The 25593-nt window shown below is 48.8% G+C and overlaps 1 protein-coding gene across 6 annotated transcripts in view; it reads left to right on the top strand.

Annotated features, from left to right (window-relative positions):
* Positions 1-25593, top strand: part of HTR2C (5-hydroxytryptamine receptor 2C) — a 653091-nt gene that overhangs the window by 319911 nt on the left and 307587 nt on the right. Inside the window, exon 1 of one of the 6 annotated variants that reach the window (XM_039488618.1) lies at positions 260-347. The exons of the other annotated variants lie outside the window; for them this stretch is intronic. The gene's annotated coding sequence lies outside the window, so the exon portion shown is untranslated. Of the gene's footprint in view, positions 1-259; positions 348-25593 lie in introns of those variants that run through there. 6 annotated transcript variants of the gene reach the window in all.

Genomic DNA, 25593 nt, shown 5'->3' with positions numbered 1-25593 from the left:
CGATCCTGCCCCTCCTATCCCAATGCCTGGGCACCCAAATACAGCGGGTTACTATGGAGGGGCTGGAGATGGCCAGAGATGGGGAACCTGCAGAGGGGCTCCTATTGCTTCCCTCCCTCTGAGCTCTCCCAGCCCGTTAGGTGATGCTGTACAGCTGGGATTGTGGGGTGGGGTTGGTGGATCTGCTGTTGGCCCCCCCTTCCCACAGCCGAGCAGGGGCAGTAGCAGTGCCAGCAATGGCTATTGCAGGACACTGAGGCAACAGGCTGCCTGTACAGGGTGGCCTGCCCCTGTAAGGGCCAGGGTGTCTGTTCAATTACTGGGCCCAGCTGGGGCAGGCAATCCCGGTAAGCGCCAGGAGAGCTGTAGGTGGGCTGCTGGGGCAGCCGCTGGAGTGGACAGAGGCACAGAGCGAAAGGCCTCTGGGCCCTGCAGCCGGTGCCCGGCGGGGGAATGACTCTGGTTTGTGGTACCCTGAGTCTTTTGTTTGAATTAGTACATTGTGCTTCGAGGGAGAAGGGCCTGAAAGAGATCTGGATGCGGCATTAGCCCTCCCTTGGAAGGAGAGACAGGCCAGCAGCCTACATGTGGTGGAGAATGCAGGCAGGCAGTCGGCCCCTGGAACAGAGGGAAACTGAGGCAGCAGAAGGGTAGGCAGCGGAGGAGAAAAAGCAGTTACTGAAAAGCCTGGGGCAGACTTGGTAGCAGGTGGGGTTTGTCTGGTGTCCGCCCAACAAGAGCCGACCCAGACACTCCTCCTGCAACTCTGGGGGAAGGCACAGAAGCAGCCGGAAGCACAGTTTGCTGCTCAACAGCAGTGGCAGGAGCAGTTCCTGAAGCAAATGGGCTCCTGGGAGGCTAGCTGGTCCTGGAGAGGGTAGCTCAGGCAGGCCTGGCCCTGAGCTGGTGTCGGTGAAGTTGGGCCCATAAAATGACCCTGAGGCATTTTTCCATACGTTTGAGTGAGTGGCCAGTGCTGCTGGCTGGGGGAGTTGACGTGGGCCACCAGGATGGCCTTGAGCAGTGAGCAGTCTGGCTCTGAGGTAGAAGCTGCCATATTAGCCCGCGGGGGATCGACTCCGGAGGTGTTCCCTCACCGGCTCCACGTCCAGCCATGCCCACGGGGAGCAGAGCATGCCTGCGTGTACTGGCCCAGATTTTGCTGGACCTTGCACTGGCTGTGAGGGAGCAACAACTGGTCTGGGGTGAAGGAAGCGAATGATGAGTAGCAGCACTTGGTGCTGGAGGATGAGATGATGGTGCTTCGCCCTTAAATCCCCCTACAGAGCTGGGCATGGTAGAGAAGGATGAGACACTGGAGACCTGGAGGGTGAGGAGCCCCCCGGAAGAGAGTGAAGACTGCCTTGGTGAGGGAATAGACTCTAGAACTTGTTCCGGTGTGGGAGCTGTGTCACAGGGTGGGCTGTGGCTTTAAGGGCCAGGGGCAGCCAGCCCTGTCCCATTATCAGAACCAGCTGGGCAGAAGGCAGGTGGTCCCTATAAAGGCTGAGACAGGGAGCTCAGCTGGAGCAGAGGTGCAGGTGGTGGTTTTTTGTTTGAACTGATAAACTCTGCCCGGAGGGAAGGGCCTGACAGAAACTTGGGCATGGGATTTTTCTTCAGCCTGCCGCGTTGGGGTTTCAGGGAGGTGAGTCATCAGTGTAATTCTGTATTAACTTCTAGAAGATGGTCTTTAAACAACATACAGAAAGACTGCTTTCCTGTTCAGTTCTGTAGGGTTTTTCCATAAGGTTCTGGGGCATGGAAGAGAATTTTGCCCGTTGTGTGTTGTCTTTTTGTTTGTTTTTTTAATTTAAATGGTGGATTTTCTTTCTCAGTTTAAAACAATGACTATATTTACATGACTTATGTCTATTCTCTTCTAAGTCTATGGGTGTTTCCACACTAAATACATTTATCGAACTGAAAAGTCCATCCATACACAATTTGAATCCCTTTGTCCTTATTCTCATTTCCATTCGCTTTTGGAAGCGGTGGACCTGTGTTGAAGAATCCATCCCACCCCCCTCTCCATTCTGGGGGGAATGAAACATTGATTCAATTGCATCCCGGGCCCCTGTCTTCATCATTGCGCCCGCCATGCCCCCTGGGAAAATCTTTTGTGGCTGCATGCTGGGGGGAAAAATCGCGGCTTCTGTGCGTGGAGCGTGCGATGCCACAGCACCTTGAGCAGTCTATGGCTCCGCATCATCGCTCGCACATATGGCTATCCTCAACTCCTCGTCCGTGCTCCTCCAGCACAGTGGCATCAGATGCTCGCGATCGAGCAGGAGAGGGTCCGCCACAGTCAGTGAGTGGCGGGGCTCCTCTACAAAGGGCAGCACGCCGGGCAGTGGAGATGGTGGCAGTGCTGCAGAAGTGGGTGGTGTGGTGGAATTCTGGGCCGGGTCAGGAGCAAGGTGTGTGGGACATGCTGTGGGTGGTCTGGGATGACACTGAGATGGGAAACTTCAGGATGCTGGTGGGGCACTTTCCCCTGACTGTGTGTGACTTGCTGTCCCAGCCCTGAAGCGCCAGGACACAGGGATGCGAGCAGCCTGACTTGAAGCGCCTCTGGCCATAGCCCTCCTGAGCTTGCCGACTTGCCAGACAGAACAGCTCCGAAGCACTGGAAACACTGCAAAGCAGCTACCCACCTGGGGTAGGGAATTCAAAGTAGCCGCATAATCGTTGAGCAACTGCTCTCACTGCGGTAGTGAAATGAATGATGTCCAGGCCATCTCAAGGTATGGACTCCGCAAAATCCCCCCCAACTGGGGGTGGGGGCCAGATGACATCTCTCATCCCTGCACCTGGCCCACCAGGCCAGCAGCATCCCTATTGGTGCTAAGGGCTACCTTTTCAAAGCTTAAGTGGGCTTGGTGGGACTAGGGGCATTTACCAACGCAACATCAACGCTGGGCGGGGGTTTCGACGCGGGAACGCGTGTCAGGAACTCTGGTCTGCGTTCAGTAACTCCAGGCAGTTTATCCGCCCCACAAGCTAAAATAACGCACGGATGGGATGTGCAGCCGCCTCGGAAAGGCCGATGGGCCACTACCCGCCTAATGCCCTGGCTCCTATGGATACTCTACAGGCGCCTTGGACACTGAAAAGGGACCCGGCGGCGCATGTTGGTGGTGGAGTGCAGCATGGTGGGGGCGTGTGCTGGAGAGATGGGGACCTGACGGACCTCTTGGACATCAGCGAAGGCAGCGAAAGGATATAGCTGTTTGCTATCAGCTGCCACAATCTGTGTGAGAAGGAGAGCGAGGCAGGGCGCTGTGCTTTGGAGGTTGGGTTGCCAGCTGCTGAGCTGGCTTGGCCGCTCAGAGAGCTGGCTGATCAGCCAGAGACCCGTGCTGAGAGAATATCCCAGCGGGGAAGGGGAGATCCCATTGAAGCAAAGAGCAGCAGAGAGCAGTGCTTTTCAGACTGTCCACTGATTTCCAGTAAGACTGCTTAATCCATGATTGTTTTAGTTTTAAGTATATGACGTTTTTAAACTATAACATTGTTTTTTTAATAAATAATAATTTTTTGTTTTTTTTGCATTCTGTTCTTCGTTGTGTTGGTTGGAGTTTGCATGTGGTGGTATGGTGGCATTCTGTGGGGGTTGGAGGGTGCAGATAGGGGGTGGGATGATGGATAGGGGCGAGGGTGGGAAGGGGTTGGGTGGGTTTGGGTGTGGGGAAGGGGTGGGGTGGGGGCACTGGGAGAGGGTGTTTGGGGGTTTTGAGGGGCAGAGGGGTGGAGCTGTCGGGAGGATCGTGAGGAAGGAAGCTCGGGGCTAGGGATTCGGACTTACCAGGAAAGGATGTGGCACACCAGGCCCTGCACAAGCATACACCTGGGCCCTACACACCACACAGCAGCTGCACACAGACTGTACCTGTGCCTGCCCTGTGCTGCCTGCAGCCACCCTGCCAGTGCAGAGCAGTGAGCATGCAGTGTAGGCTGCATGAAACAGCCATGCCCACAGAACAACACCCCCACTTCTGACACAGAACAAACAGGAACCAACAAAGTAACACCAACCGCTTTTAATAATGTAATACCTTTGGGGGTATGAACGGAGTTGTTGGACTTGATGTTGTAAATTTGGAGGTGCTTGAAATTTACACACACAAGTTGGCTTCTTTTGTGCATTGACAGTTGTGTTATCGAAATGCTCACGGTGGACTCCGTTCTCGCACGGTGGGGACCGGGGACAGGGGGAGGGGACTTCTTGCGTTTGGACTTCGGGGCTGACTGGGCGGGTGGGGGTCTTCTCCAGGGGGGCTCTCTCGCTGAAGGCTCTGCACTGCAACATCTAAGCTCATCTTGCAGCTACTCTGCTGCTGCTCTGCTTCCTGCCCCAGCGTCTTCCTGCTCCGGCAGGTCCTCCTGCCGCCACCTATGCCTCCTGCTGCTCTGCTCTGCTCTCTCGGCCTGACACAGGCTCTCCGGCTGCTCTCTCCTGGCATGTCTCTGCCTGGCCATCAGTTCCCCTCTCTCTTTCTTCATCTTTTTCCTCTAGGGGATGGCGGGGCATCCGGAGAGGAGATGAAGGCAGAAGGGATGTGAAAAAGTAGGTGGTGATGTTGTGTGGAACACATGTTTACACAACACATGTGACAACACAGTAAAAACAGTTGAGTCAACACCAGTCAAAGAGACCAAAGAGTCACAGGAGATCTCAGAACTAGTCACTCTGAGAGACAGACGCCTCGATTCTCATTGCACTGAGAGATAGCGCCATGCGCACTGCTGAGATAGCTGCAGTGCAGATCCCTGCATACCTTACCGCACAAGAGTGCTTGCACCTTGTGCTTATCAGTTAGTGCTTAGGTGTGCTATCAATGTGCATCTCCTGCAGAGCAATCAAAATGAGCAGAGATGCTCCAGTGAACGCACCTGCCTCTGAAGATCCTGCCCCTGGAGGCTGTCTCCTTTCTGGCTATGCGAGGGTCAAAAACCTGCAAACAAAAACTCTGTCTGTTATGCAAAAGGGTCATTCTTGCAAAAAAAGTTTCTTATGCAAAGTCATTCTTATGCAAAGTAAAGTAACATGCACCAGTAATACAGTACAGCACTTCCACAACACACCATGCTGCACACCTCCACAACGCACCACAACAGCGAGGCTTAACAGAAGCCCTTCACAGAGAGAGACCAGATGCTGCCCCCCAGACCCTGCACAGACCACGCTGGTATGCTGGATGGGCAGGGTCCCCTGTACCTGAGGGTGGGATGGAATCCAAGCACAACACGAGTGTCTCAGCACCCTCTCCCAAGAAACTCTCCTGCTGCAGCTGCTTTTGCTTTTTCCAGCAGCTCTCTGAGCTGCTCCATTCCTATATGTGTAGACCTGTTGTTTGTATAGTTTCATATTGCTGTTTGTTTAGTTAGTTATTTAAATTTTATATATATTTATATATTTTTATATATATAAATATTTTTTAAAAAAATAAATGTTTCCCTTTTTTCCTGAAGCACTTACCGATCCCCTTCCCCTGCGGAGCGTCCGGTCGGGCGGGCGGGGGGGTCTCGTGAGGGTGATGAAGTGAGGAAGAGGAGATCCTCTGTGAGGGAAAGCGGGAGTGGCCTGCGCTCGCGCCGCGCTCAAACCCTTCAAAGACCCCATCCCCTCAGGGGGAGGAAGGGGAGGAGGGTACATCCCCCGGGTCTCGTCCGTCCCGTCACTGGTGGGGCTGGCGGCAGACACACACCCATGGCATGGCAGTGCCTGCAATGGCATGCATGGGGCATGTCTGGGGGGAGCGTCCCCGGGCCGCGCGCTTCTTCTGACTTTTCTTGTCTCTTAGGTCTCACCTTTCACTTCACTTGCATCGCATCCCATCGCATCCTTTATCCTTCTTCTTCCTTCATCTTCTAGTCTTCTCAAGGTCGCTGCGCGAGCGAGCGAGCGCAGCACAGACTCTCGCCCTCGCCCACACAGCGATCAGATCCTCCTTTCCGTCAGTCCCATGCTGGGGACCTCTCCTCTTTCATTCTGGGATTGCTCTCTGCTGGAGAGAGAGCTCTGCATGGTTGCAGGTGCTGTCGCTGTCGCCCGAAACCAGAACAACAGATTCAACAACAGAAAACAATGAAAAAAAAAATGAAATCAAATTTCATTTGTGTCTGGCTGGCCAGAGAAGAAAGCAAGACTGCTGTCCAGAGCGCCAACAGAGTGGTGCACTGTGGGATGCTCCCGAGCTGCTGTTCGATTAGCATCAAATTACAGCAGCCCAAGCCTAATGCAAGTGCGTTAGTTAGCTACCCGTTACTCCACGGGGTGGAGTACATTCGAACGAAGAAGCCCTCTAATTAAATGGCTGGCCCTGTGTGGACGACGGTTGGTTAGTAGTAATTAACGCTGATAAATTCGAATTAAAGTCCTAGTGTAGACCAGGCCTAAGTCATTATTTGACTGGAAATAACTTTCCAGCAAATATCTCTGCCCCTTTATCCTGTACCGAAGGTGCCATCCATAAGTTCTTGCAGCAGTTTTTACCTCATGTTAAATAAATTATAGCAAACCAGTGTGAGAAACAAAGAACACAGAAGTGACATAGTAATAGCAGAGTGATACCTCACCCTTGGAGAAACCCATTTGGATGGCAGTTGTGGTGTGTCATAATCCTGTGTCTGTCCTGTCTCAGTCACATGCCTGGTCAAAAGATGTAGCAAACAGACATATGGGACTGAAATATGTAGGTGCCAAAGCCCCTTGAATGCCGTTTCTGTAGGACCCCATTACGGGTGACTCATTTGCTCCCATTTACTCATTACTCATTTACTCGTTAAACAGCAGAAAGATACAGGGTCGTTTTGTTTTTTACTTCCAATTACATAGCTGATCCCATCAAATCTGGTGGGGTAACCTAAAATGACATCATCTTAAATGGCACAAGACACACAGAATAAGATAAAACTAGTCTCAGTCTGGACTCTAGGACCCAGTTTCACAGTCATCGTGGGGTTATACACTGAGTGTCCAATAAAAACCACGACTCATTTCTACCCTGGTGCCTGCTGCCTTCATCACTTAGTGCCTGGCACATCCACAGTTTCACTTTCCACGCTCTCAGGCTCCATCTAGACAAGCCGCAGAGTAAGCAGCACTACGGAGCGATGGTTTGTTTGTGTGGTGTTGGCTGTGTTCAAGACCATCTCATTGGTACACAGGGCCGCGGGGTGACTGTGCCTTTGAGGAGGACCCTATCTTGTGTGATACACCCCCCTTTCGGCATCTGTGCCAGTCTCTCTTGCCCAGTTTTTAAAAGCCCAGGTGTCTTAGGAGTGAGTGGAAAGGTGTTTTGAGTGACACTGTGGCCTTGTGTTCATTCCCTTTCCTTCTCCTTTGGGGGTTACCCCACTGCCGTGTTTCATCTCTTTGCAGTTCAAAATATTGTTTTTTTCATTGTATTTGAATCACCTTTTCTCCAGCTGCACAGCAGCTCATGGAGGAGAGCGGCGTTTAGTAACCAGAATGTTCGCATTGCTATAACAACAACTAAGCAGAACAATAACTCGACATAATTTACACTGAGCTTTTCCTATACATCGTGGGGACTTGTTGGAGCTCAGGTTTACAAACGCAAGTGACCCTGATAATGATTCTACTTCAGTGTTTCATATGGTAACAGTTTCTGGTGGGACAGTCCGTTTACACTTGGCAATCAGCTCCAGTATCTTGCAGGTAGGGAGTGTACCTTACAGACTGGTCTCATTACAACTTGCAGGGAAATTTAGGCTGTTCTTTTTTCATGTGGTCAGCATATTTTCCCTGCTCTGTCTTCCAGGGAGCTGAGACAAAACAGGTCTCCAATAGCTTACAGTGTGTGGGTGTGTTCTAGACATACAGATTGGCCTTGGTTTTATCCCTATGAAAGCAGAGACTTGTGGGGCTTAGGTGCCAGATCAGAATCTCAGAGGGTCTTTCACCTGGCTCCTCTCCTCCCCCAGCCCTGGCAGGGCTGTGCAGCAGTTTCCCTCAGCTGCTGGATCAGGGAGTAGCTGGCAGTTCTCTTCACTACAGAACTGGGTCAGGGGTGTTCTCTGGCACTGCTGTGGTGAGCCCGTTACTGTGGCGGAGCCAGGAAGTATCTTTGTGGGGAGTGGTAGGAGGTCCCCAACGACTCTCGGCCGCCCGTCGGCGCACTGAACCTACCTCTTGTTCGGCCAGGGCCTGCGTGGGGCCGTGTGTTCAGAGCCAGGTAGGGAAGAAGCTCCAGGACCTTGGAATTGCCTCCAATGAGCAGTAGCAGAATAGGCTCCAGAGCAAGCTCCACTGTTTAATGAATAAGAGGCTACAGACCCAATTCTCTGGTCCCGCAGGCTGCTCTGTGTTTAGGCCGTGCAAAGTGGCGTAAGCCAGCTGGGAGTTCGCAGTGGAGACTCTCCTGGTGGCATTACCCACCCACCTGCATGTTGGACAGGCTGGGCCTGGCCCCAACCCGCCACTGGCATAAGGAGCCTGTGCCAGCCACGTTTGTGTTTGACTGAAGCGTAAACGCCCCCCCTTTCCTGGGGAGTTAATGCCAGTGGCGGATCTCCCTCACTGGTCGGTGTGCCTTTATTTCCTGCCTTGTCCCCTTGCAGTACCAGTGCTGCATGATCTCTCCCCTCCTCAGCAATTCAACCTTCAGCCCACATCTCTCACAGGGCTGGGTGGCTGCTGGCTGTGTAGCAACACAGCTGGAGGTGTCCTACCAGGGACGTCCTCTTCCCCCGTCTGACCACAGCTGGAGCTGTTCTACCAGAGACTTCCACTGCCCCCATCCCCACCACTACAGCATCCTCCAGTGATGCCTTGGCTGGCGGGAGGCAGATGGGAGCTACACAGAAAAGAAAACACAGCCAGGACTTGTTACCCTGCCCAGGTCAGGTCCGGGGAACTGGAGGGGGTGGCGTGCATCCCACTGGCCCACTCTCTCTCCACCCCATCCCCTGGCACAGACCCCCACCCTGTGTAAATTCCAGGGGTGGGGGGTGGGGGGGTGATTACACCCCCATATGTGAGGCGAGTGTAAGATCAGCATGTGGCTCCCCTGCCTCGCACGGTGTCTAGCTTCTGCCCAGATGTGGTGATGTGCTCACAAGAGGTTTTTGGTTAATAATGGTGATGCGTTAAGGTCGTGTCTTAAACCCACGCCCTTTACACTCTGAATATGTTTCTGAAGTAACCCCGATCCCAGCACTGTGCCCCGGGGGTCTGTGTGCTCTGCTGGGTGGTGGGCAGTATTACCTTATCTCAAGACGTGGAAGGGGTTTCAAGGAGAAGCCAGAGAAGCTGAGACATTCTAGACTCTGGAACTGAAAGTCTTAATGTGACGGTCGCCATCTTGGCTGGCTCACTGGGGTTTGAGGCAGGGGCCTCCAGAGCGAGACGGGTGAATCTGTCCGCCTTGAGCTCAGGAGGCGAGTGTCTCTAGCCTGGGTGGTAACAGACCCATGTTCTCTGAACTGGGCACAGAGGGGCCCTGTAATAAACACTGACCGGCGGGTTGTTACAGAAACACTTTAAAGTCTGCGCTGGTTTTTCCCCAGAGTTCTCTGGATGCCGCTTTCCTCTCTGATGTTTGTGTCCCAGATAGTGGGTTATGACGAGAGCATCGGCTGAGGAGGTGGGTTCCGAAAGACTGAACTGAAATGAAAAACGATATTGTCTTGTTGGTCTCTCTCATCACAATCATTTGTTTGGGTCGGGCCAGTCCTATCCTGTAGCTAAAGCACCCATTGCAACTTGTCTGTAAAGTCGCATGGTTCTGTGCCTCTGAGTCACTTCTGCACTCTCTGTGACTGGGTTTCTCTCAATCACATCGGTCACTGAACGTAGATCTTAATAGCTCTCCGCTTTGCCCACATCTGTGTGTGCCCGTCTAATTGGTTCTGTGTGGCTGTGGGGTTGCTGGTGCAGATTGAAAAATCAATACTTTTTTGACATGGAGACAAGAATTTGTTGAACCACAGCACCTCAGAATGCAAATCAGCTGCTTTACCAGAAGCCAGTCTACTGATTCTAATGTCATCCCACGGATGACTTCAGAAAAATGGATTTTAAATTGATGCATCATTTCCACGGGACTTCACTCATTAGAGATTGGCCCAAACCAGAGCTGCCGTCCCCTGGATTCTGGGGGGAGTGGATTCAAACTCCATTTCTTGTGCTTATCTCCATATAAACAAATGGCACAGCATCCCCATGCTGAGCACAATGAGCAGTAAAGTAAGTTCACTCGGCACTGCCATGGAGCCCCTGATGCCTAAGGAAATGTGCCTGCAGTCTGTCCTGAACGCTGCAAACACCAGACAGATTTAGATTTGGGAGCCTCTGCTGCCCATGAGCAATTTCTATCTCGCTGCCCCAGCAGGGATATATTGAACTTAACAAAGAGATTCGGCCATCGGCCATGCAAGTGTCACGTCATCGACTTAAATGAGCCAAGTGCTACCTTTTGGTTTTAGGTGGGGGCCTCCCACTGAAATGAGTGGGAATTTGTCAGGACACAACTGCAACTTAGCACTCACCTGCCGTGATGGCTAGGTAGCCACTATCGAGGGTCTGCTGATCGCACGCCTCTTAGTTGTCTCTCTGTTCCCTGGTGTGGCCCCTTTCCCTCCCAGGTTTGCTTGTTGTACGTTTATATTGTAAGCTCATTGAAGTAGGGGCAGTTTTCTCATTATGTCTGTATGGAGCCAAGCAACCTGGCTATGTCTACACAGGCTGCGGCAGCAAGTCTGGGTCAATGGACTTGGGGTTGCGAGGTTCACGCGAGTGCTCTAAAAATAGCTGTGTGGGCAGCACTTTGATGTTGTGACTCCTGCTCTCCAGCCCGAATTACGACAGCAAAGTGCTGTCTACTCAGCTGTTTTTGGAGCATGAGCACAAGCCCTGCAAGCCCAAGTCTCTCAACCCGGCCTGAGACGCTTGCTCTCATGGGCTGTGTACATGCACTCTATGGGGCTCTCATCTCTGATTAGGGCCTCGAAGAGCTACCGTAATCAAAATAACAGCATTTGGCCCTTGATCAATGCCAAGGAACGGAGAGCATGTGTGTGTGTGGGGTGGGGAATTCACTGTGAAATGTTCATATCATCCTGTAGCGAATGGAAGACCAGGGAGAGCCAAACCTGATGGGTAGCTTTTCAAGAAGTAATAGAAGCAGAATGGAACATGAATTTCAAATGAAAAGAAATGGCAGTAAAGAAGATATGGTGAAGTCAGATAAATCTAGAATTGTGTTTCAAAAGGTAGGGCAGCTGCTAAAGGAAAGGAGAAATGAAGGAGGATTTCAATGTCAGAAACAACATGCAGTAGCATTTGTAAAATCTGCGCAAGACTATAAGAAAAATGATGAAAGAGGAACTGAGGAAGAGCAATGTCAAACTTGTAAGAAAAACCATAAGAAAAAGCTCCTCAAAAGCTTGGAAGCATTAAGGGGGAAATGAAGAAACAAGAACGTTTCTGTAACACCGAACAAAAACTAGAATGAAGAAATTGACAGGGAGAAAATAAGTCTAACAATGGGAATATTTTATGTAGTGATATGTTTTAATATGGCATATGGCCTCTTCCCTTAACAGTACAAAGTCTTTTCTTGTATCCTTGTTGTTTGTCAGCAGTGTAGCAAGTATCAAGTAGTAGAAAATAGCTTAGGAACTGAATGTGTGACTTGCAAAGTGGTGCGGTGCCATGTTGCACCTCTGGGTAGCTGAAACATTTCTAGAAAGGAAGTGAAATTCAAAGCAGCATCTTTGAGCATTGTGACTTCAGAACGATGTTAGGTTAGTAACATGGGTTCCCATTTGTTAAATACTAGTTTTCAAGAAATAGACAGCATAGAATCATAGAAGACTAGGGTTGAAAGAGACCTCCGGAGGTCATCTAGTCCAACCTCCTGCGCAAAGCAGGACCAATCCCCATCTAAATCATCCCAGCCAGGGCTTTGTCAAGCTGGGCCTTAGACCTCTAAGGATGGAGATTCCTCCACCTCTCAAGGTAACCCATTCCAGTGCTTCGTCACCCTCCTAGTGAAATTTTTTTCCCCAATATCCAACCTAGACCTCCCCCACTGCAACTTGAGACCATTGCTCCTTGTTCTGTCATCTGCCACCACTTGAGAACAGTCTAGATCCATCCTCTTTGGAACCCCCTTTCAGGTAGTTGAAGGCAGCTATTAAATCTCTCCCCTCCCTTCTCTTCTGCAAACTAAATAACACCAGTTTCCTCATCCTCTCCTCATAAGTCATGTGCCCCAGACCCCTAATCACTGCCCTCCGCTGGACTTTCTCCAATTTGTCCACATCCCTTCTGTAATGGGGGGGCCCAAAACTGGACGCAATACTCCAGATGTGGCCTCACCAGTGCCAAATAGAGGGGAATAATCACTTCACTTGATCAGCTGGCAGTGCTCCTACTAATGCAGCCCAATATGCCGTTAGCCTTCTTGGCAACAAGGGCACACTGCTGACTCATATTCAGTTTCGCATCCACTGTAATCCCCAGGTCCTTTTCTGGGGAACTGCCGCTTAGCCAGTCAGTCCCCAGCCTGTAGCAGTGCATGGGATTCTTCCGTCCCAAGTGCAGGACTCTGCACTTGTCCTTGTTGAACCTCATCAGATTTCTTTTGGCCCAATCCTCCAATTTCTCTAGGTCACTCTGGACCCTATCCCTACCCTCAAGCATATCTACCTCTCCCCCCAGCTTAGTGTCATCTGCGAACTTGCTGAGCGTGCAGTCCATCCTATCATCCAGATCATTAATGAAGATGTTGAACAAAACCGGCCCCAGGACCAACCTCCACTTGATACCAGCTGCCAACTAGACATGGAGCCGTTGATCACTACCTGTTGAGCCCGATGATCTAGCCAGCTTTCTATCCATCTTATAGTCCATTCATCCAATTCATACTTTTTTAACTTTCTGGCAAGAATACTATGGGAGTCCGTATCAAAAGCTTTGCTAAAGTCAAGAGATATCACATCCACTGCGTTCCCCATGTCCACAGGCAGGCAGATCAGTTCTCAAATAAGTACAGTAGACACCTAAAGGGAGAAATTCACTCCTGTGCAGAGGGACCCAACTGTGATGGGGAGTGTACCTTGCACAGGCTCTGAAATGGTTAATGTGGGCCTGAGAGGCCAGGAAGACTACCTGCTGCACCTGGAAGGTGGGCCAGGCTTAATTCAAGATGAGTCACAGCTGGGAGAGGAGCTGGGTGGTGAGTTTTAACAGAGGAAGTTTGGAGCAGAAGGAGGCTTCAGGGAGAAAATTTACCCTCACTCTGTGGGACTGGAGTGTTGTCAGGTGCTACCGGTGTGGTGCTCTGCTCTGTTCAATGTTGGTATCACTCGGCTGCGTGCGTGTGTTCCCTCTGTGTGCTGTCCCAGCTCTTCGAAGATAGCTGACACAGCAGACCCGATGAGAACCCCCAATGACCACAGAGTCTAGTAAGGTACAAAGGCACGTCGGCCAGGTTTATTGCCGTATGGACACAACTGCCGTTCCCTCTAGATAGTTACTCTACAGGGCATACTACGAGAGAGTGCCTCTTGGCAATGGACTCGGCTCAGTCAGTGGTGGGACTTTCCACTGCCCCCTTGGCCGGACAAAGACACCGCCCCAGGGATGCATTCTTATACACAGGTACAAACAAGTTACACATCACTCCTGACGTATGACGTGCAACCCTTCTACGTAGTAAGGTGCTGCCTCTCACCTTGTACATGTTGGTTTGAACAAAACAACTCTATCCATCATATTACCCTTTTGGGGTGGAATGTACGAGTATGTGAATGTTCTGCTATCTAGTGTTCAGTACCTTTTAGGTACGTATCTTCTTGCAGCATCAGCCCTTTCCTTGCCAGCTTCTGTGAGCAGGGCCTGCCTCTGGCTCACAGCTTAACTTTGCTTTATGTTAGCAAAGTCTTGACCATTACTTTAGTTTAGGCCTCAGGCCTCATACCAGGCCTCTGACACCAAGATTTATATCTTAGGGCCTCCTCTTACTACAGTGAGACTGGGGAGAGTTCACTCTGGGATCCCGTCCTGATTACAGACATCTGGCAGGAGGCCAGGAGAGACATAGCAGCCACTGGCATAGAGCAGACTCTGGTGGGAAACCCTGACTAAAGGACAGGAACTGGACCTCCAAGGAGAGACCCCGGCAGGCATTCAGTCAGGGACCAGAGCAGGGGAAAGTTGAGATGGGAATAAGGTCAAGCCCCAGGAAGGCAACAGTGGGCTTACGTCTCTGTTCTATGGTTTGGGAGTTTGTCAGGGGATCCCAGGGGAGGGTCCTGAGAGAAGCAGGAACCTAGCTAGGTTGTGGGGGAGTTGGATTTGTCTTGCGTGCCCCCAAGTATCGCCTCACTTAAAAACTTCTTGCTTACAAAATCAGACATAAGTGTCACAGCCTGCTCGTATTGAAAAATTGCTACTTTCTCATTTTTACCATATAATTATAAAATAAGTCAATTGAAATATAAATTTTGTACTCACATTTCAATGTATAGTATATAGAGCAGTGTAAACAAGTCATTGTCTGGATGAAATTTTAGCTTGTACTGACTTTGCTAGTGCTTCTTATGTAGCCTGTTGTAAAACTAGGCAAATATCTAGATGAGTTGATGTACCCCCTGGCAGAGCTCTGTGTACCCCAGAGATACACGAAACCCTGGTTGAGAGCCACAGCTCTACTCCATTTCCTGCCAATTTGTGAGTGCTACGTCGATTTGCTAGTGCTTTGTCCACTCGCTGTTTAAATCGGGAGATTATTTCACCATTTCCCTTGGGAGACTTGCCTTGAGATCAGGGTGACTTTCCTGGTATTCAGCCTGAATCTTCTTTTTATTAATTTTATCTAATTTCTTCCACCTCTTTTGTGTCCTAAATCTCTCTCCATCCTCTCTATGTACATTCTTCAAACGTTACCAAGTCTGCACCGAGAGATGCTTAGCCCATATCAACGGGCTTTGTGTTCTCTCTGTACTAATCTCTCCAGGCGTGTGGTGATGATTGTTGGTTGAAACAGACAGCGAATGATGTTCAGATATATAGCGTCATGGAACCGGTCCCTTTGACAAAGAGCGCGAAGGGACAGGTGTTGAGTTGTGGCTGCTGTCCCTCATTGGCTGAGGGTTACGCATGTCGTGTTACTTTTGTTACCCTGTTTGACCTGCTTCACCTCTTGCTTATCTGCCCCATTTACTAATGATGCCTTGTCTGTAAGACTGACAGTTCCTTGGGGTTGAGATTGTCTGACACATGGCACAATGGAGGCCTGCTTGTGTGTAGGGCACTAGCCCTTGGCTGGTCTGTAGGTGCTGCCACAGCTGAAATGTTTAATCACAAGGAAAACATCTAAGGAGAGGAGATGAAGCTCAGCCCTGCACTCCCGAGAGCCACTACCTATGCTGAGGGCATGATCTTAGCCACAGAGAGGGGAGAGAGACAAGCAAGATAAGTGCAGTGTTTGCGGACAAAACCGGGCCTGAGAAGCTTCCTGAGGGAGTGGAGGAATCGAACAAAGACACATAGAAGAATCCAACCAAAGGGAGTTTGATTTGAGGAGGCAGGGAAGTGGTTTGTATTCAGGTGTCAAACTAGCTGGGGGAGAAATGAGCCAAATGCCAAAGTGCTGGATTTAATAGTTTGACGTTCTGAAAAATGCGAGTGACAAATGACATAAAAGGAGCAATGCTGGTTTCTTGAGGCACCTGAGGGGAAGGTCTGTCAGACGCCACAATGCTAGAAACAGACTAAGGATTAGTAGCTGTCACAATTAAAAATTCCAAATTGGAGAGGGTTAGTGTACAGATGAACATGAGAACCTCCCATGCTAAGTTACACTTTACAGTTACACACAGGGTCATGAAATTATCCAGCTCGTGGCTTTACACTGCCACCCATCCCTGTAGTATTGGAGCACCTTCCCAATTCACTTCCCATGAGCCCCAGAGACTTCAGTGCTAAAGCAAAGGTGTCTTTATGGTGCTCTGCGCACAACTAGCAGTTCAGGCTGAAATAAGTGATAAGTGCTGAAAGGGCAAATGCCTGATCTCCTCTGTACCAGTAATTTGGTCGGGGTTGGTTGGTTTGACTCAGAAGCAGGACAGAGAGACAGCGAGGCAGCCAGAAAAATAGTTTGTATAAAAATCTGAAAGAAACACTGGGAGCCAAAAGCTCTTGCAAAGTAACTGGAAAGGCCCTTTCCTGTGCTCTGCTTCAACAGGAGCAGAATCAGGTCCTGAATGGGCGAAGAGGCATTACTAATCTGTAAATGGATTTGGATGGATGGCTAGAGTTTTGCACATATATTAAAAACAGCAAAATGGACATTTGAATCTTAAACTCACAGTATTTGTGCATGCAAAATTTTCACTTATCTGTGCACTTCAATTGTATTCCAGTATAAAGTATGCATATACATTTAAATGCTAATTTCCAGGGGGACTGGAGTAGAAAAGTATGCATTAAATTTTTGAGAGTTTGCTCATGGAATCTGTTCAGTAGCATTTATCTTACTTTGCATGTAATCCCCAGGTCCTCTTCTGGGGACCTGCCGCTTAGCCAATTGGGATTGGAAAAATGGAGATGTCTGTCAAGAATTGTAGCCTCACTTGTACCCACCTGCAGAGGTATGTACTAGTATGCAGGGGCGGCTCCAGGCCCCAGCACACCAAGCGAATGCTTGGGGCGGCATGCTGCGGGGGGTGCTCTGCCTGTCGCCGGGTGGGCAGCAGGCAGCTCCGGTGGTGGACCTCCCGCAGGCGTGCCTGTGGAGGGTCCACCAGAGCCGCGGAACCAGCGGACCCTCCGCAGGCACATCTGCAGGAGGTCCTCCGGAGCTGCGGGACCGGCGACTGGCAGAGCGCCCCCCCCCCGCGGCGTGCCGCCCTGCTTGGGGCGGCGAAATGCCTAGAGCCGCCCCTGCTAGTATGCAAAGAAACTGGCAGGCCCTGGTGCCATCTATTTGGACTCTGTTCTTGTCAGATCTTTGGAGCGAAGCAGAGCTGGGCCTCACTGAATAAAACCTACTGTAGATGCTGAAGGGAATGGTGATAGTGAGAGGGCATTCTCCTCTGTCAGGAAACAACCAATGCCTCAGTATGGCAATAGAAACACCATGGCAACATTGGGGATCACCCATGATAATTAAACTCTTGAACAGTTGTCGTCATTAAAAATCTCCTGATGTTTTCCTAAATGTCCTAGCCAAATTCTATTTGGGCGGTTACATGCCAGGTGAAGTTCCAGCTGGATGAGGTATTTCTTAACTTCCTGTTAGTGTGTTTATCTCATTTAACACAGCTTCTGCATTGCAGGAACCCCTAAGAACAGTTTGGCTTGGAGAGAAAGCTTAGGGAAAGGTCTGTGTGCTGTTGTTTTAGGTACAAGGAAGGCTACGCCCGGGAGGAAGGTGTTTCTGACTTGATGAAGGCCAATGAGACCTGCTGGGTGCGCAGGACCTTTGCAAATCAGACCACTTTTTACATGCATTAATTGGATAAGTAAATGTTCATGATAAGTTGATGTATTATTATTTAGCATATATTTTGATTTATAAATATAAAGTTAAATGTATGCATTATATTTGTGTATTATGTGTAATCCTATTGAGTGGGTGTGCGTATACACCCATGACATCCTACAGGATCGTGTATGTGCAAACAGGAATTATTTGGGGACAGTTCTGTGGTCTGTGTTACACGGGAGGTCAGACTAGATGATCTCACAATGGTCCCTTTTGGCCTTGGAGTCTGAGTATGTATATCTGTAAAGTTCTTTGGAAGAAAAATACTCTATAAATCTGTTGTTGCTATAATAGTGTCACATTGCAACACCTGGAGGCCATTATTTTTCTTAGAAATAAGATCAGTCACAATGAACAACATGTGCCTTATGCTGCAGCAAGTTGATGCAGAAATCGTTTTGTGAGAAATAGCACCAAGCTACAACTGGAAGCACGATGAGGACTCCTAAGGGACAGCACAGACAGCTAGAAGAATGAGCAGCTAGTGCTTCCAGGCAGCCAAATGTGAACTGCTGAGAGGGTTAATATGGCCTGAATAACACAACAGGAGTGAGGGTGAAATCACACACAGAAAATGAAGATAATTTTTACAAGTATGTGTTGCTGCTTCTGAGATGTTAGTTTAGAGACGAGCCTTAGCTTTAAGAAAGGTTGCGAATCTGATATCTCTAATGGGCACATTGACTTTCTTGACAGACCATGGCTATGAAGTCACTTATTCTATTCTGTTGTACCTCACCATTTGTCATATCTTTATTTCATATATTTAGTTCTAAAACTATGTGGAAATAGCACAGTGGAATCACAAAGACATCATGATTCCTGAGTCCTATGCTTTTTAAACAAAAATGTTCTCTTAGTTCAGGGGTGGGCAAACTTTTGCATTTCTGAGGAAAGCGCTGCAGGGCAGCAGGGGTGGAGGCGTATGTGGAGGAAGGGCTCAGGACAGGGATTGGGGCAGAAAACTCTCCCAGCGTGTCCGCACTCCACCTCCCTGTGGGGAACAGGAGGGTGCGGAGTGCAGCGGGCTGGGCAGGGAGTTGGGGTGCAGGGTGCAGCAGGGAGCTCAGGGCAGGTGGTTGGAATGCCGGGCAGTGGCGCACACCAGGGCCAAGGCAGGCTCCCTGCATGCCTGCCCTGTCCCCACGCCACTCCAGGAAGTGCTGCGGCACCTGGGGGGGGAGGGGGCGCAGAGGGCTCTGCGTGCGCACATGGAGCCCTTTGCCTCCCGGCCCGGGGGCTGCTTCTGAGAACAGCGCCGGGCCCTCAGCACCACCAGGGGTAATCCCGCGGGCCGGTTCCAAAGCCCTGAAGGGCCGGATCCGGCCCGCGGGCCATAGTTTGCCCATCCCTGTCTTAGTTGTATGTTGCTTTGGTTGCCATTTTGAATGACTTTGTGTGACTTCAGAATCATTGGAGTTCTGTGTGTGTGAACATTTTAAAAAAAAAAAAGCCAAATACAAGGATAAAAATGTAGAGAGTAAGGGTGGTGCAGAGGAGGGGCAGGTGGAGATCAACAGAGCAAAAGGTCTTTGTAGAAATTCACGAAATACTGTTGTTCCTTTAAAACTCAATAGCATATTGTACAACCTTAGTTATGGATGCAAAACCAGTTATTGTTTTGTTGGTGCACAGTCTTGAAATTTGCTTCTGGGTATTTTGACCTGCTAATATTTTATTTTCTCTCTTTCAAGAAGGGGAGGGAGATATTTGGAGTGGTAATATTGAAATACGACCCATATTTATAACAAATGCTGCACTAGCAGCACAGCAAAGAGGGAGAAACTGGCAATCTGGTATAGAAAGATTTAGATCCTTTTTAGTACTAAAGCAGATAGATCACAAATTGAGTTCCATGCAGTAGAAAAGCTAGTATGTCTGAGGACAAAGAACAAAACCAGGAAGTGTCAACTAAAATAAAAGGTGCCTTTAGTAGAAATATCTCCATTTCTACATCTTAGGTACCACTGTAATGAAATCCAAATTAAATGCTGGACTGCATGACTAGAGACTGTCTGAAAATCCTGATTTGGGATTACAGAGAGGATATTGCATTTGCACAATTCCCGGCGTAATACCATATTTCTGGGTGTGACTCATTCAGAGCTGTGGAGAATACGTATCAGGTGGAGGATTGGAAGCACATTGATGAAAAGTCAGACTCCTACGGTAATAAGTGCTTCATGGGATCTGAGGAGTCATTGGACCCTTCAGGGATTAGCTGATCCCCCACATGGGTTTCTCCTGCTCACTGGCCAAATCCAGGAGTTTGTGGGAATCACTCAGAGGTTGCTAAGGAGTAAAGGATTTGGGCTGCTGGGACTCCACTATAGAGTAACTCCTGGCAAGGTACACTCTCCTCTGGTCTGTGCTCCCAGCGTGACCAACCAACACTGACTCCTAACGTCTCCATTTGGCTGGGAACCAGCAACAGGGAGGTGTGCTGAGTCAAGAGGTTGGGCTGGGGTGAGAAGGACCCAGCATGGATCCCAGAGAAGTTCCTACAGGAGGGTGGCACCGGTGGATGAGAAGAGATGGCAGAATATACGTGCCTGAGAGGCCAGTGGGGGGAGAGGGCAGGGGGCTTTCGCACTTGGCAGAGGGCCCTGGTGAAGCTATAGAGGGAGAGCAGATGGAAGAAATGTGGGAGGCGAGTTGTGGTTACTGCTAAGGGGTGAGGGAGGGAATGGGAAAGACTAAATGTGTGATTACTTGTTACCTGTCTCCACCAGTAAGTAAACTCACTTCCTTGTTCTTGCCGTATCTCCTCAGGTATTTCTGTCCGTTTTTGCAATACACCTCACAGGGAGTGAGCTCTTTTGCCTGTGTCCTATTGACCAAGGTGGGGGAGGTCGGGAGGGAGATTCTCGGCTCCAGATCCTCTTTGGCCTCTTCTCTTTTGAGGTTGCAGGTGCCTTTTCTCCTTGGAGATGGGCTGAGTAAACCTTCACCATATGCAAAGCAGATTTCGTAACAAGGACAAGGTTTAGTAAAAACAGGAAATGGTGTAAAAACAAAAAGAAACTTGTTCTCATAGCCAGATCTACATTTCCCTTGAGCTAAGGTAAAGGAGGTTCTTTGTGAATTTAGATGCTAAAATGTAAGAAGTTTCTACTGAGCATGTGTGAACTATGATTCTCTCCCCACCCCCATGGCTTATAAAGTGGCCATATTTGGGCAGATTTTCTTGGAGATGGTAACAGGCACATCCTGGGCACAAAGGTCACCCCTTTGTCCAACTTCAAATCCCTGCTCCAAAGCCCGGAGGAGCTAGAGCTTTGCCAACAAACAGTCACCAGACATTTTTCACTTGGGCAGAACAGCACATTTACCCCGACCCTCGTTCTTGGAAATGGCTACATTGTTTTGGGCGAAGTTTAAAATAATAATAATTCAGCCTGGGGCAGACACCCAGCATGGAGAACTCAGTCCAAAGAGTTCAAGTTTGGCAAGGTTATAAGCAACTGAAAACAGGGTCCTATAAAGGGAAGTGTCTGGCAACTTTAATAGCAGGAGATGCTACCGGCCCCCCTAGAATAAAAACAGGGACAGCAAAGGTGATTCTAGATAAAGAATAATATCGACTTGCTGTGCACAGTGTAGAACAATCAGATTCAAGATCCCAGTTTGGCCCATTACATACATGTGCCTTAGTTGAGAGATTCTTATGTGGGCTGGGGTCTGGACACGTAATTCCCTCTAATGTCTGGGGAGATTGTTGAAAGCTGAAACAGACTGTATCTCACTAGTCTAACTCCTGTGCAGACCATTGCACGTAATAATACATTACAAGTCTTTCAGTGGTTGCCAATTCTGTTTAACTCCAGGGCAGCGACAGTCTCCACAAAACTGAAGGATTGCATCTCTGCACTGGGCTTCTTGGCAATTACCGGTTAAGTTGCGGGTTTATGTTGTTGCAGGTTCTTTCCAGATATAAAAACCAAGTAAATAGTTAAACTGCAGTTCCTTTATTAGCTCCCAAAGCAAAGTTCTTTAGAGCATGACACTATCCCAGAAAGAGAGGCTATTAGCAGCACAGAGTTGGAAGAGTTTAACTGCAGGCACAGGAAATTGTTGACTGACTGGAGACAGGCTTGGCTATCTCTAGAGCCTGTTCTGTGCGCCGCAGGGGGGGGTGAGTTCATTCTCTGATTCCTTCTCACAGGGCTGTCAGCTCTAGCCTGCCTTCACCTGAATCTTCAGAATTCCTCTCACGCACCAGCATGTGAAAATGGAACTTCTGGAAATAAGATAGAACTCAGCCTTTGAGACTTAACCTCTGGCCAGGGGTCGCAATGGTGGGAAGGGGTAGGTCCCTCATTCAGAGTCCCCTGGGATGTTTAGGTGTCAACACCCAACTCTCCCTGACCCAGCTGGTACACCCAATAAAACTCCCAACAGCCCCAAAATCAGTCCCTTCAGATTTTTCTGTATTGAACATAACGGTCCATTGTCACCTCAGTGCCACTGTGACAGGATGCTGGGTAAGGAGTGCTTAACCAGCCCCCTGCCATGCCAGCTCCCATCAAGGGGAGTAGATGGGAGCTGGCTGAATAGGCCTATACCTGCCTGGCAACTAGCAACAGCTGCCAGCCTAATTAGCCAGGGGCTGTAAAAGGGCTGGGAGGAAGGAAGCCAGGGGAATGAGACAGGAGGAGGAGAAAGGGAGAGGCCAGAGGCAGAGGGGTGGGTGGCTCTGGTCTGCTGCTTGTAAAGCCTGGCTGGAAACAAATCTGTATATAGATAGGAAGGTGGTGGTGGGAAAGGACTTAGGGGTTACGGTGGACGAGAAGCTGGATATGAGTCAGCAGTGTGCCCTTGTTGCCAAGAAGGCTAATGGCATTTTGGGCTGTATAAGTAGGGGCATTGCCAGCAGATCGAGGGACGTGATCATTCCCCTCTATTCAGCACTGGTGAGGCCTCATCTGGAGTACTGTGTCCAGTTTTGGGTCCCACACTACAAGAAGGATGTGGATAAATTGGAGAGAGTCCAGCAGAGGGCAACAAAAATGATTAGGGGGCTGGAGCACATGACTTCTGAGGAGAGGCTGAGGGAACTGGGATTGTTTAGTCTGCAGAAGAGAAGAGTGAGGGGGGATTTGATGGCTGCTTTCAACTACCTGAAAGGCACCTAGAAGCCTCCATCAGTTTGGCCCCACTGTGCTAGGCATTGTGCAAATGCATAAGAAATGCTGTACATCAATAGATGACTGTAACAGACCGTCATAGAAAATGTAAAGAAGCCCTCTATAAATGTAGTTTTCAGGGACTAGAAAACCTGGCTTTTCCTCCAGGTGACTTCTACCCATGCATTACTCAGAAGGCTTGTGTAATCAATTGGTGCTTACTAGAACTATTTCTGTGGTACCTTCATCTGTATTCATTTAGGAGTATTAAAGTTTGAAAGTAAAATCTAATATAAACATGGAACCGTCTGATCAGGCTTAACTATAAAAAAAAGTCTTTTATTAATGTACCCATATGGGGTAGGGATGACTTGAGGATTAAACTAGACAGGCGTGGGATGGATTACAAAACATGCAAAGGTAAATGGGAGTTTCCAGATGAGAACCCCAGCTGCAGGGAGAGCGATTCTGAGCTCACTAGCAGTGGTGGGACTCGAGTAAATCCACTGAAGTCAGCAGTTTTCTACCAGGCTAAAACTGGTGTAAGTGAGGCGAGAATCAGGGTTCACACCACTTCCACACAGAATTGTGTGAAGCTGTGCAGACAATTGCACTTCCACATTCTTTTCCCTCCTTTGTGTCTTTAGGCTGGATCCTACTTCTGGTGAAGTAAATGGGTGAAGGATCAAGCTTTTTGGGCCTGATTCTGATTACATCTACTCTGGTGCATATCAGAAGTGTCTTCATTGAGATAAGCAAAATTATTACACTGCTGTCAAACTGGTGTGAGATCAGAATCAGGCTCTTTCTTCTGTTTTGTATAACTAGCGATCTAAAGAATAAGACCCGTTACTGCTAAAGTCAGCCCCGTTTGGGATGCCATATTAGATTGTGAGAGGATGTAACCAACCGTCTGCCACAGGAGCTCCTGTTGGTTGTGCAGGCATCGATGATGAAGGAATTACAATAAAAGGTAATGGCAGGAGATGCTAGTTGACCCAAAAGGAACTTGCCATCATTTTAGAAATCTGAAAATCATAGTTAGCCAGCTCTTTAACTAACCCCAGTTTTCCCAGGGCTATGAGCACTATGTCTGGAAAAGAAAGTGTTGGCACTGGGTGATGAAATCTAAACATGGAAAGATTATGAAATGTTGGCAATTACTGCAGAAGTAAAGTTGGAGCTTCTGAAATCTTACCCACAGGCAAAACTGTGGGGTAAATGTGCCAGAATTGCAGGCTTTTGTGGTTCTCGTTTTAATACAATAGACGTAAAAGTTTACTTAAAATTAAGTACTTAGAGTTTACTTAAAATTAAGCACTTAGAGTTGGCTGAACTGCTCCCTTTGAAGTCCAGGCCCCTGTCTTTTTTTTACCTAGTATTTTATCTTTTTAATTGTTTTACTTGTTCAGGGTTTTTTTTTTGCCCGCATGCTTTTTTTTTTTTTCTTGGTTTGATAGTTTACTTATGCAGTGTAATCTGCCTTTTCCATAAAAGAGCCCAGGCATTTACTGCACCATCTCACTAAATAGAGACACAAAGGCTACACAAAAATCCCTGAACACTTAGTGCCTGAAATAAAATCACCTTTAAGGCTCAGTTCTCACACTGTGCCAGGGCTGCCCAGAGGATTCAGGGGGCCTGGGGCAAAGTGGGGAGCCGCGGCGCTTGTACTCACCCGGCGGCGATCTGGGTCTTCGGCAGCAATGAAGGGCCCCCCACCGCTGAAATGCCGCCGAAGACCTGGACCGCCGCCGGGCCAGGGCTCGCGGGGTCCCTGCGTGGCCCAGGGCCTGGGGCAAATTGCCCCACTTCCCCATCCCCCCCGCCCTCCCCGGGCGGCCCTGCACTGTGCTGCCTCTGCACCACCATGAGTGGGTAAGCACAGAGATGGCAGGGAGATCAGAAATCCTCCCCAAAATGTCTTGGCTTACCGTCTGTTTTAACACACTCTGTAGAAACAATTCTCTCTGCTTATGTTTAGGTGTAATCTGTCACCTAGTACGCAGTTCAAGCAGTCACTCTTCTTAAAATGATATACAGGTAGGAACAGTCAGTAAAAATGATATAATTGCTTACAATTGTAACTTAGAGCCAGATGACTCAGATTTGCACTTGTTCATCTTAAAAGGAAAGACACAGTTTACCAAGGTAAATCTTTACTTTGTTGTTGGTCTGATTAACTGTCTTTAGTTTGTCCATCAAACTAATATTGTGGGTGGGGATGTCAGCAGTTGTTGCTGGCAGCTTGTTTAGTTAACAAATGACAGGGTTCCTTAGACTGTGAACTCCTTGGAGCAGGGGCCATTCCTTCCCTAATGCCTGGAGAGCACTCAGTATGCTGTGAGCGCTGCCAGTAACTAACAGTAATAATTACCGGGCTCTTCAGCATTCCCTCTTCGTAGCTATAGATCTGAGGTTAAATTCTGCTCTTCTGACCAAGAGGAGTTTGCATCTTTCTTCTTCCATAAAGCAAACTTTGACCACAAGAATATTAAATTTAAAAAAATCAGATGAACAGGTTCAAAATATTAAGACTGATTTGGCCACATTCTGCTCATAGCTGCAGTGGTGTAAATCTGGAATAACTCTGTTGCTTCTCTAACAAGGTACTCTCATAAGCTGAGATTCAGTTACTGTTTAGGAATGGACCCTGCTGTGCTTCATCAATGTAAATCCAGACTAGCTTCAATTGATTTACACCTGGGTAATAGAGCTGATTTGGGGTTAAGTGGGGCTGTGATCTGAAGCCAGTTTCTGAAATTGCAAATAATTAATGCCTTCCATTTAATTAAATAAATATTTATTAATATTTCCAGTTTGATAAAAGCAGCAAAAAATTAACTGCTGTAAAAATCTGAGTTAGAAGATTAGAACAAATCAGACTCCATAGTAAACAAATGAAGCAGGCGGACAGATGTCTTAGTTCTGCATTTTAGAAG

Source organism: Mauremys reevesii, linkage group 9 (assembly GCF_016161935.1).
Source record: "Mauremys reevesii isolate NIE-2019 linkage group 9, ASM1616193v1, whole genome shotgun sequence".
NCBI classification, from domain to species: Eukaryota; Metazoa; Chordata; order Testudines; family Geoemydidae; genus Mauremys; species Mauremys reevesii.
The sequence above is the reverse complement of the archived record's forward strand: the minus strand, read 5'-3'. Positions and strand labels throughout refer to the sequence as shown.